Source organism: Nothoprocta perdicaria, unplaced genomic scaffold (genome assembly GCF_003342845.1).
Source record: "Nothoprocta perdicaria isolate Ctin4 unplaced genomic scaffold, notPer1 scaffold_51, whole genome shotgun sequence".
NCBI classification, from domain to species: domain Eukaryota; kingdom Metazoa; phylum Chordata; class Aves; order Tinamiformes; family Tinamidae; genus Nothoprocta; species Nothoprocta perdicaria.
This window is the reverse complement of record NW_020455766.1, coordinates 3,408,411-3,421,751: the sequence shown is the minus strand read 5'-3', so window position 1 is coordinate 3,421,751 and position 13,341 is coordinate 3,408,411.

Sequence of the window (13,341 nt, the reverse complement as noted above, 5' to 3'; positions counted from 1 at the left end):
CACCAAAGCAGAGGGTGACCCAGCCCTTCAGCACCCAAACTGCCYCTCTCTGAGCAGGTACCCGAGCACAACAGCAACCGCCGTGTCCCTGGGCCAGGTGTCTCTGTAACATGCCCCAGTCTCACCTTGTCACTAACAAGACCTGCTGAAGATATGGGAGGTAACRGCAAAAGGAGACGGTGTGGGGTAGCAGTGCAGCTCTTACAGACTGTGTTAGAGCCTGGGGAGGACAGGGGGAACTGAAATATTAAAACTACCCTAGATTATTCATTAAACATCAATTATCACCATTACCTTTACTGTCAGATGTTTCAGCGTTGCTGTTCAGCCCTAGGAGAGGACGTATTTTCAGGTGAGTTTCCCAGGGAAGAGAGCACTTGGGGTCATGCAGTCTTGTGGTCTGTCTGTCCTCGCCAAAACAGGACCCGGCTTCTTCCTCACAGCCCGAGTTCACAGGGGTCTGGGAGCAGCCCTGGGGGAGCAGATGAGACCTTGGCACCAGGGAATTAAGTCGCTAGATGAAAACCCACAGGAAACAAGGTTCCCTTCATGCTGCTGCTTGATGTGTTTGTTTTCATATGTATCTGCCAGCCATTAATTGACTATCTATTAAACATTATTTTATTAGCTCAGCCGTCCATTATCTGTCCTTTGGCAGCGTTATAAAGTTTGCATAACAAGTTGTGCTATAAGAATGAAATTAGCCTCATTTGCTAAGCAAATGTTCCAAGGTCCTAATTCCAAAATAAGATCTAATTTCCCCTCACGAGAACCTAAGGCAAAGGTAAATTGATATTAACTGTAAAGGCAAACACAAACAAGAACTTATTATTTATCATTAAAACATATTAAAAAGGCTCTTGAGCCCTAAAAGCAAAAGTTGGGTGCTGTATAAAAGAATCATGTTTCTGAGATGTATCAGTTCAATAATTAAAACAGCATCTATGAAATATAGATGTAAGATATTAATAAATTAAATTAAATTAAAGGCACCAAAAGCCAATTATCTTGTAAAAGATCTCTGATAGCTAAACTAATGAGATGTAGAAAGATTAATTTAGATCCCCATTTTAGGAGGTGATTATAAATTGCTATAATGCCACATCCAGTTTCTTGTTATTGAAACTTGTGAAATATATTTGGAAGAGCTTTTAAATATTCAGAACGAGGTAGAAATTAGAAATGAGTTGGAAATAATTAAAAATTAGCTGTCTTCTCACATTTCAGCTTTGATCCTATTACATCTTCTAGTTTACAAAGCTTCAGATGTCTCTCAGTACTGATCTGCAGGGACCGTGGGGTTTATAAGCAGGGACTTGTGTGTTTTAACAGCCGCACCCAGGAGAACTTCAAGTACTTCTTCTTATTGCAGATATCTGGGGACTCGTTTCTCTGCAGGATGGCTCTCGCAGAGGCTAGAGTGTGTCCTGAGAAAGGACTCTAGGAGCTTACCTCCTGATGCATCCGCCCAGGAAACCCCGGGAGAGCGAAGCCAGCAGGGAAGCAAAGACCATCGCTCAGCTTCTGCAGGCTACTRAGCTGAAATCAAGGGCCAAGTTCCAGGTTGCTGGTGGGACAACATGGGCTTGTGCAGTTTAGCCTTGCCATTGTCCATACCTGGCCCCAGGGTTTGTAATAATTCTGCAAGGCCTCAGCACCAGAGCTGGCCAGCCTTGCTTGGCCTGGAGCTTTGCATGGGTTTGCGTGGCTGCAACTGCAATCATCCAACAACTCGGGGGCCCTCAACTCCCTGCGTTGAGGGCTGGTACTGCTTTGTAAATGGGGGGCTGAAAGGCCTCCCTTGGGCCCCCCCAGGCTGCAGCATGAAGCAGGCACCAGCGCACCCTTCCTCCCGGCACCGTGAACTATCTCTGACCTGTGAGTAAAAATGCAGTGTAGGGGAGTACGGGCTGGGAATGATAGCAGAGGCCTTGAATCCACAGGCACGGGGTGATACCGGTGGCCCCAGGGCTATAAACAACTCACCAGCAGGCGCTTGCTGGTGTTGCTGGAGGAATGCGACCTTGGGGGCTGGGAACCATCGTGCTGAGGGGCAGCTTGACCAGCAAGGAACAAGTCTCTGGGGCACATAAAGCTCTGCAAGGGAAGCCAGTGCGGAGCACAGGACACCAGGGAGCAGCTGCCACGGAGCAAGGTGAGGAGAGCCTTAGAAAAGGCATGGAAACAGCTCCAGGAGAACCCTAGAGGAGGAGGAGGAGGAACCCCCCATCATCCTGGCAAGGTGGACGACAGGGCTGCACCGTCAGCGAGGCTCTCGCCGGGCAGAGGATGGGTGAGCACAGCACGGGGAAGCCGTAGTGCYGCGGGCTGTGTGTGCGGGTGGCAGCTTTGACACTGATACTGCTAAGGGTTTCCTTCTATCCCCTTTCTAACGCTGAAGATTATGTAGTCTATAATTGCTAGTATCTCAATAAGCGGATTAATGAGAAATCTTTGATCAGACTGTCAAAACTTTTATTCAGAGAAGAAACAGACTCTCTCACCCAAAGTGTTCTCTGCTGGCACCGGCTGCAGGGCATCAAGCCGGTGCAGACGAGACACGGCCGCCTGTGAGCCCTTACGGCCTTGGCACCTCTCGGGGGGCAGCAGGGAGCGAGGCTGACCCACGCTCCTGTAGTCCTGGCGAAGGTCTTGATTAAAGCGTGTTGCCCAATTTGGGGGGCAACTGGAGCAAGCCCTGAAGACTTATTGAAAATCTTGAAGGTAGAGGTCCCAAGGGAGAGAAAGCCCTCTGGCTTCTCCCTAGGGGAGGTACTCCGGGGATCCCTCTAAGCATCTCTGGAGACAGGGACAAATTCCACCCACTTCAGCTGTGGGAAGAATAGTTTTAGAAAGCCCTGTACGTGTCCTTGCATGAGAAAAACCTCTGGAGAGAAGGGAATACTAGGAAAAAAAGTGGAACAACAGCCTGAATTGGGGGGTGCCCCTGCTGTTTTCTCTCAGCCTGACTGAGCTCTAGTTATAGAGCTGGCTTTTCTCTAAAGGAAGGAGAAAAACAGAAAGGTGGAAATACCTTGAGGGGAGCCAAGAAGGAAGGAAAAAATCTCTTTACACTTAGATTAATCACAATTAAAAGTAGTCAATCTACTCTTAAAGCAGGCACTTCTCCCCACGCTTCTGGGAGAAATGACAGAGCTGGGCAACTGGGTTATTCAGTGGGGACCGAATCCCTGGGGACCGAACTCCTGCAAGAGTATCCAGCAGGCAGAGCAGGAGTTTGCAAAATTAAAAGAAACTACCAAGTCTAAACTCTTCTCCCGAAAATTCTTAAAATGTGCCGGTGCGTGGGCCGTGTGGTTGGTGGCCAAGAGCTTAGCAGAAGAAAAGCAGACAGCCCAAGCTGAGATTCAGAACCTGAAGGAGGAGAACGACAAACTGAAAGCTGAGGTAAAAGCGCAGCGATTTAAACTCGAAGAGGGCAAAACCCGCGAAGGCGTCGCAGCTGTAGAACAAGTCAGAAGCGTCTTGCAGTATCAGGAAGTATGTGAACAGAAAAAGGCGATCATGAGCGAAAATCAGCAGTTAAAGGAAAGACTCGCGATCAGTACCAAAGCTGTGGAGGAGGTTCAAGGAGCAATCCGAGTGTTAGTGCAAAACATTCAGACCCTGAAAGAGAAGGGCACAGACCACCGAGCATGTGAGGCCAGGGTGGAAAAGTTAAAAGCGGCACTGGGGGCCAAGCACGGTGTCGTCACGGCCCTTCCTAAAGCTCCCTACAGAGACGAGGACGAGTTTTGGGAGAGGGAAACGTGGGCTGAGCCGGAGGACAGCCCCCCTGTAGAGCAGCACAAGGCTCCCAGCGCCTACGGGGCTGCGTTCGAGGTGCGGGAGAGGTTCAAAGGCCCCGCGGGTGCCCCGAGCGCAGCCCAGGGCGCTGGGAAGAGGGAAGGGGTGGGCATGGAAGAAGGCGTGAGGAGAGCGCAGCCGCAGGGGGACCACGCCCTGAGGCGAGAAGCCCCCGGCTCCGACCTGGCGCCGTTTCAGCTCAAGCACAGCAAGGAGAGGGGCGAGCAGCCAGCCAGGGCCGCCTGGGCCAGGGAGGCCGGGGTGGCCTGCGGCAGGGTGAGCGGTGGCAACAAGGGCAGGAGACAGCCCAGAGAGAGAAACGACCTGGAGGTGCTGCAGAGCGTGGCCTCCTCCAGCGCGGCGCCCCAGTACTCCCCCGGGAAGGGGACRAGGGGCAAGTGGCAGGGGAAGAAGCAGTGGCAGAACAGCAACCCGCCCCAGGCAGCAGCCAGGAACAACGTGGCGAGGAAGGAGTTAAACACAATGCGAGTGGACATATGGAGGCAGCTGCGGAAGCTGGGGGAGGATATGTCCCGCTGGGACAACGCTCCCACTGGCGTTTTGTTGGACCGCTTGCTGGAGATCAGTGGGAGGAGGGAGGAAAGCGGGCCCGGGGCCCCGGCCCTCCCGGTCATAGTCTAGGCTGGCCCGTGCCCCACCTTCCCCGGGCTCGTGGTCACGTCACAGCTGGACCATTGGGGAAGGCCCACAGCACGGGTGGGACTGGGGGACYGGGAACGAGAGCCCTGTGGCTGCTGAGTGCTGCCACGTTGCACACGCAGCACAGGCTGTGCCTGAGGCAGGTAAGAGCACAACAGGCGAGAGCTACAGCCAAAGTTCAGCTGCCATGCAAAAATGACTACAAGTCAATCATCTTACCCCATAAATCTGGGCACAGCCCCAGGGCCCATTGAGCTCTCCTTGCAAGGCAGCAGGCTACATGCCAGGATCTCCCCTGGGGCAAGGATGCTTCTCGAGGTTATCCCTCAAGGCTGAGAGATGCCTGAGCTGCAACAGGTCTGTGGTGAGTGAAAATAGCGTGCTAAAACTTTGTAAACTTCATTGAATTGCCCCCAGGGATTGAATGTGCACATAATCCCTTAGCAATAAACCACTGACCAAGTCTGGGACTAGGATTGGATCCTGTCGCACCCAGACTACTCTGAGGAGGAGTCTGTAAAGCAAGGGAGTCCAGTCTGAATTTCATGCCTCAGCTGGAGGGTCTCCTTGGCAAATTTGCATAATCCTGTCCTCCGTGCAGTAAACAACAGTGTGCCTTGCCCTCGAATCTTGTTAAAACCACTGCCCCATACAAATAAAACATATTACTACCTCTCTCATCTGAGCAAAGTAAATCACTAACTCTGTCAGCACTCTCTTGGCCACAGATGCTTATCAACCACTGTGGTCTATCAGCAGCCTGGGCTGCAATACTTGTAGCAACGATGTGTAGCAGCGAGATGGAGAAGGAACTCGAGGTACGAAGCACCGTGCAAGAAGGTGTACAGGGGTCCTGGGAATGGTGTGAACCCTGCAGATGGAGAAGCGAGGAGAAGAGAGAGTCGCATCTGCTCTGTGGCACCTTTAACATGCTTGCCAGGCAGGTTTGGAACTAACAAGAAAAGCCACGTACCAAGGAATACCTGGCAGATAAAGCAGCCAGATCAAGAGGTTCAAGTAGAGCAAATTCAAAAGATGCCAGCATAGAAGGAGCCATTCACACTTAGCATTGGTGTTAAGTGCAGTAGTGTGTTCTCAAGTAAGTGTAGGGGAATATGTGTCTGAAGGAAATCTAGGAGGGGGTTCAAAAAGAACAGAAAAGAAAAGGGGTTGAAAAAGAAGAATGCTAACCAAGTGCTACCAATAAGTAAAAAGTTGAAAAATGGTGGATTAAGCATGCATATATGAAGGTTGGGGTGGGTGATGATYAATGCTAAAATATCCTAACTGCCTTGAGATGTAGTTCACTTTGAAAACCAACCGTTAGCCCTGGGATGCATAACTTTAATTGATGTGCTAACACCTGCATTTTTTACAGTGAAGAGAAGGTAAAATAAAAAATGATGGAGGGAAACAATTGTTAAAGCAATGCGTTATGTAAAGAGTGCTTATTTAAGTTAAAAAATCAAATTCATCTGTTACAGAGAAGAAATCAGTGAAAAAACACATGGATGGAGTATTGGTAAGCARTTGTTTAAGAATATTAGCTAATGAATTAAAGTTTGGAAGAAAATATGCAATTTATTAGATACTTAACATCATAAAAAAATACTACAGCTATAAATGTTCTAGCTGGGGTAATTAACCCAATCTGGGGTAATTAATAACAATCTTTTGTCTTCTATAGGTAGCACAGAAGAAAAATAATCCATTATAAACCTATGAATATTACTAGTTGCATGTTGCTTAGCTTTTCCTTAGCTATTTTTATTATGTTTTATTATCATATACTTACACATGAAGCCAAAAGTATAATCTCTTTTTTGTTAGATCAGTTGCTGTGGCTGAAGTTCAAATGAGACAAGTTTGAGTAAACTGAGGTAACAAAGAAAAAGTGGATACTATTTAAAAGGGTCTTCACCTCCAAACAAGAGAAACCCCATTTCCTTTTGTGAGAATGGAGATGCACCTTATTATGAATAGTAAACATTGTTAATAGATCACCATATGATTCAATTCCTGAATATGTAACACTGAAAACTTGTAGCTGCGACTGTATATCTACAAAAATATAATATTTTAAGTACTATGCAAATCAAAGATGAATCAGTTAGTTATAGAAATTTCTATGATTAATTATATTCTTAAATTTATCCCTTACAGTCCTAAACATTGTAGCTTTACAATACTGGGACTGGGAAGACGACACCCCCACACTGTGTGGTTTTGAGTGTATTTTAGATCACCTATGTGTAAATTGATGGACTTTGGATGTATAGAAAATGAAAGGTTCCTCACTTATGGCAATATCAAAAACACTGCATACGTGTATGACATGTAATCATGTATTGGTTCAATGAAAAATTTCTATTGGTTATGAAGGAGACAATTAGGTGATTTTTGAAACACACAGCAGGAGTGTTTCTGCACCTGGAGCCCTGCAGAAGTGACAAGGGGCGGCATGGCTTGGCGAGTGTCCTAGGCTGCCTCTTTGGGAGGATACCAGCAAGAGGGGAATCACCTRTATAATTCACATATGAGCAAACAACCAGTTTTTAATCATTGGATGATTGTTTAGATCAAAAATTAAGCAGATGTTAATATGGAATTCATGCTTTGGTTTCTAAGGGGTCTGTAAATGTTTACGGGATCCAACTGTGTTTGTGTGCATACCCAATATCCAAAAATGACTGAAAACAACTCAGTATGTATAAGTTGCCTGACAATATATATATGTAATGTAACTTTAATAGAATATGTAATGTAACTTTAATGGAAAAGTATGATTTGAATTATGCAGTGCTTTTAGAAGTTGCTAGAAACTTTTATTGTTTACTAAATGAAGCCTAGTAGCATTTGGTTTAGGTTTTAAGCAGCTGTTCAGATATCAGAGCAGGTTTTACTAAATCCAGCAGTTTTACTAAACAAGCCACCAAAGCAAGATTTGCAGTACATGGCAAGAATGAGCAAGTTACTCTTAATACCACTTCAGTAGATCATTATGGGTGAAAATCCCTCCATTAGTTAATGAACTTTTGAAGTGGGCTCTACATGCTAAAAGTGGCTGTGTAAATTATTCTGGCTGCCAAATCCAATGTTAAACAAACTGAATAGTGGCTAAACAACAAAGCCTACAACACAGGTCACCCTCAGATGGACACGAGGCAAGACCAGGTAGGAAAGAGCAAACGCCTCCAAGAAGATTGATTGCTCGGTCCTCACGGGGAGCCTTGAGCCACAGGAGGGTTTGCCACATCCTTGCTGGACTCGTGAGCGATAGTTCATTTTCATGGACTCTTGGAAGTGGGACCGTAGGCCTATAGCCCACAAAAAATGATCTTGTGCTGCCAGTAGCAGGCCACAGGCTTTGTAATAACTCTGCATGGGCTCAGTACCAAGACTTGCCAGCCTTGCTTTGCCTGGGTTTGGCTTGCCAGGAGCTTTGTGTGGCCTTGTTTAGCTGTAACAGCAATCGTCCAACAGCCCAGTGGCCCTTACCTGATCCCGCTCCAGGAGTTTGGCTGCAAAGGGGTCCCAGGATGTGAAGGGGTTGGAGCATCTCCCTTATGAGGAAAGGCTGAGAGAACTGGGTCTATTTAGCCTGGAGAAGACTGAGGTGGGATCTTATCAGTGTATTTAAGTATTTGAAGGGAGGATGTGAAGAGGATTGGGTCAAACTGTTCTAAGTGGTGCCCAGTGACAGGACAAGAGGCAACGGGCACAAACTGAAACACAGGAAGTTCCGTCTGAACGTAAGAAAAAACTTGTTGACCGTGAAGGTAGTTAAACGCTGGAACAGGTTGCCCAGAGGGGCTGTGGAGTCTCCATCCTTGGAGATATTCAAAAGCTGTTTGGAGAGGGCAGCATGTCTAGGTGACCTTATTTGAGCAGGGGGGTTAGACTAGATGATCTCTAAAGGTCCTTTCCCACCTCAACCATTCTGTGATTCTGTGAGTTTTTGCTTTGCGTTGCCCATGGYAGGGCTGAAAGGCCTCTTGTCAGCACCACCAAATAAGCTATGTTCCAAAGGGGCTCATGAGCACCTTTTCCTCCAGGCRCAATGCAGCATAGGGGAGCATGCACCAGGGATGATTCAGGCCTTGAATCCACAGGCACGAGGTGATACCACCAGCCCCAGGGCTGTAAACAACTCACGAGCAGTAACTGGTGTTACTGGAGGAAAGCTACCTTGAGGGCTGGCAACTGCCACACYGGGAGGACAGCATGGCCAGCAAGGAAGGAATCTCCAGGGTACATAAAGCTCTGCAAAGAAAGCCAGCGTGTGGCACGGGACACCGGGGAGCAGCTGCCAAGGAGCAAGGCAAGGAGAGCCTTAGAGACGGCCTGGAAACAGCCCCAGAAGGACCCCGGAGGAGGAGGAAGAGGAACCACCACCATCATCTGGGCAAGGTGGATGATGCGGCCACGCTGTCAGCGAAATCTCAGCTGCTGCGACGCCTGCGGCCCTGCTTGCTGCCCGGGGAGGACGTCGGCACGGGCGAGCCTGGGCACCGCCGYGACAGCGGATGGGCGAGTGCATCGYGGCRGAGGTCGTAGCAGYGGGTCTCTGTGGCAGTTTTGGCACCTATATTGTTAAGGGCTTTTTTCTTCTATTACCTTTCCAACGCTGCAGATTATGTAGTCTATGCTTGCTAGTATGACAATAAGTGGATTAATGAGAAATCTTTGATAGTACTGCTAAAACMTTTAATTAGGTTATCAATAAATTGTGTTATTGCTTTTAAAAGGTGTGTTTCTCTGGTCCACATAAACAGCAGCAGTTGTGCTGCAGCAATCCAGGTTTCCACGAGAGAGGTATTTGCCAAGCTGAACTCATCATGGAGAGAAGGACCGGCAGCCCTGGAAAACTGGGCCCACTAGAGCTCCACTTGTAACTCTGTGAGCAGATCCAGTAACTTCTAGTGGGGCTGCCAACCCTTGAGAAAGTCATAGCAGGGAGAGCAGGAGCATTTCATGCTGCAGCTAACACAGCACCTTGAACCACCCTGCAGCAGTGACCATCAGAGACTGAATGTTCCCATTTTGTCAATCAAGAAGGGGTTTAAAATGACTTGTTTTACCTCAGTGACCGACCTTTAAATGCTTTGTCCATCAGTATCTCACAGTATAGCTTTCATGAGCTCACCATTGGTGGAGATCCATCAAGGGCCAGGGTCCCTGGAGCAAACAGAGACAAGCCACCAGTCAAGACAAGAGACTCTGGTTTGGGGGAGAGGGGTGGAAGGGAGCCAGTAGAGGGAGGAATTAGGGAGAAGCTTTCAATATAAAACAAATAACCACAAAACACACACAAAAAGATCCTTTTAACGGTCAAATCTCCAAAAACTCATATTGCAGGGCAAGGCTCACAGCTGAGAAGGTCAGTATTTACAAGAAGAGTTACTCTGAGAACAGCGAAATCCGATTTTCAGAGCAGGTGAGTACCCACACCTCTCACTTGTTCCTGTGAGCAGGAAAGGTGCTCGCTCCAGCTCTGCATAGCTGGCCCTTGATTTCCATGCACAGCACTGAAAAGAGAGACAACAACAGTGCCTGGAGGCAGGCCAGCAGCCTGGATCMGCCTAGGAAGTTTGGCAGAGCCAGGGCATGAGACCTAGTAGGGCTCACTGCTCTCCCTCAAGGCTGTGGATAAACCTCTGCCTCATCACCAGCTAACTCTGCTTCTTTCCCCATTCCTCAGACAAAGATCACCTCACAGGACCACTGTTTTAAACTTCTTTGCAGAGCCTTTTTCTCACCTTTACTTTTAACTCCCCTTAAAGCCTAGCTTAACCACACTTGTCTCAGTGAGGCATGTCAATTTGTGTTGAATATTCCTTTTATCACCCAATTTCCTCYACCTGCCAAGCTGCCTTCCTGACTCAGTCATACTCAAAGTACTGGTCTTTCTCACACACTCTGAAAGCACCAAACATTACCACACACCACCGCACACCCTGATTAATAACTYATCAACATCCCTCCTTTCCTCTTTCTTTCAGACACTTTGACTAGAAAACCTAAAGCTATAATTCACAAACTTTAAAATCCTGGCTTTAGATCTACCTAATATAAGGTACAAAGCATAAAACTATTAACTAGTTCTGAAATTGTCTGTAACACACATGTATCTGGATTGAAGTTTTCAGAAGTTTAAGTATCTATATTAAATGGTAAAACGGTACTCTCAGTTAGGTCTGACACATAAAATMAATTCAGTATCTTCTACCTAATTACAATGAACCAATGAAAATATCTTTTGAAAGAAGGTTGAAAAAGATWATTTATATGAAATGGTGTTTATTTCCTTTCTTCTTTTCTTTGGCAAACATGACAGAGAAAAACAATGTGTGTGAGTGCTCCAGTCTTCCTCTTTCTGTTCTTCTTTTCCTTTTGATGTCTGGATAAAAGGAAGTAAGAAAAGATGACTTCCATAGAAACTCATGCTGCAAATGTTACGCACAGCTCCCGTGTTTATTGCTCCGCAGCACCTTCCATCCCCAATAAAGTCACTCAGAGATAATGAAATGGAAGGTGCTGTAGCAATGCTGTTCTTTAATAAGCCTCCTTCATTCAGTTTACAGATCCAAGCAAGTGCAGGGTCTAACAGCACAAGGACAAGCTGCTTTCATATAGACAGGCCCCAGACTGGCCACTTTTCCTGATCACATCASAAAGTCACATACAAATCATTGTCCACTACATCCCATCTCTTTTAGGTTTCCCAAATCATCTCTCTCATTGAAAAATGTTCCTCTCCCCCACCCTTCAAGGTGCATACAACATTTGTTTTTTTCAGGTGGAATCTCATTTGGTGATTTTTCTAATCTCTAGATATATTCCTAGAAGGGGTAGGAACAAAGAGAAGACAGAAGTTAGCACCAGGTTGGATAAAGACAAAACAGGAGCTRGCACAACCTCTGGATAAGCCCTTGGGTAAGGCTCATGCAGATTTTCCAGTCCTTGCAGGAGCAAGCAGCGATATAAGCCCTTAGCTGCAGGTAACTCCCTGCAGGAATACTGTAAGTATTAAGAATCTTAGCATCAAGAGCCTAATCAGGGTGTCATGATGGAATGGATTCAGTAAACTAATCAGTCTGCCTAGAAAAAAAGAACAGCAACAACAAAAAGCAGAGAAATTGCTAAGATATTTCAACAATCGCTTCTCTCCCCACCCTTTCTTCCCCACTTTCTCTCTGATATTCCCCCTTTCTTCCTCCTGTTTTGAGATTTTTTTTTTTTTTTGTAATTCCTTCAATTTACTTCAAATCTAGTAGCAAAGTCTACTTTTAGCACACCACAGATGATTCAAAAGCAGTAACTGACTCGAGCTGATCTTGTGATGGAAACTGTGTGTTGCTGTGGCTTCTTTAGCCACCAAAATAATATTTTGAACAAATAACTTCTAGGTCTCCCATAGCCCTCTCTTATTCTACAGAAGGTGGAGCCAGAAAAGTGAAGTGACTGCTCGGAGGTTGCAGAAGGTCAGYGGCACAGCTGGACATGGTGCCAAGGCCTCTTCATTTCCAACCTAGGCTGTACTAGCACCCTTGTTCTGACTCTACTTGATGCAAGCAGGGTTTCAACACCAAAGTTTAGTCTGGTGATGGGAAATGCTGGTGCACTGCAGCAGTCAGTGAGGGCCTGCTGGGTTCAGTAAAGCTTGGCCAGGATGTGTTCCCAAGGACCTTGCAGAATTTCCCATCAGGATGACGCTCTCTCCTTCCACAAGCGTAGACTCTTGGTCTGTAGTTGGGACCTGGCTTTATAACAGAACCTAGCTAAACATTTTAGGGCAAGAACATTGATAAAGTGCTTCTAAGTGTAAGGTGACTTTGCTGACAGCAAGGTATTCCAATCTTATGCTTGTTTCTCACCTCCTTTGAGGAAAAATACAGGATAAAGGCAGTCAAGTCAATGTGCAATATTGCAGTGCAACCCTCTGCAGAGAGGGAGATGATTTTTAAATTGGTCCCTGTCAGAAACAGGCAGTAAGTCACATTTATCCTCTGTGTAGGTTGTACACCCCAACTTTTCCAGTCAGAAGCTGGCCCCTGATCTTCCGGCATTCTTCCCCATATTATTTTAATAAGATGCATAAGAATCAGTCAAAGCATACCTGCTGCTGCTGCTTCCCTTCTCATTTGTATCTCAGCCTCATTGTGTCATCTGAACAAGGGGAAKGCTCTTGGGCTGTTTGAAAACAGCAGCTGCTTTGAAAAGCCCCAAATTTGACATCTGCAGCATGGAACCTTGGAAAAATGAAACAAAGCTGCGTTATATTTCCTATAAATACTTCTTTCAGCAACAATCGGTCAATGAGACCAATGGCATCTGTTCTCAAGTACAACATTGCAATAAACTGTGCCTAAATGCAACTTCAGGTGGAAACTGACCTGAGTTTTATTTTAGAAGGCAGATCGTGAACTTAGGATCTGGTCTGAGAACCTGAAGTGACGCAAGTGCAGTTTATCCCAAAGATTATAGGTTGCAGTCCAAGTCCAACGGATTATGCTTCAAGTCAGTCACAAATGCTCATCCTTCCTGAATCCCACTAGCATCTAGTTCAACCTAGAGAAGATTACCTGAAGTTATTCTGTAAGGACAAACCAGATGATGTTCATTGGCAGCTTTCACCAACAAAGATAATGAAATGTGGGCTGTCATGGAAGAAGCAGAAGAGTCTCCATATAAATATTAAGAAGTAAGACGATTTTTGCCCTGGAGAGGAGCAGTAGGGAACCACACTGGAGTAAGAAGCCATTAACAGAAAGTTAAAAAAAAAATTGCTTTTTAATCTTTGATTTCTTTGTTATTATTATCATTATTATTAAACACAGGAAATTTGTTTCTTGACTACTTGATGTCTTTCCA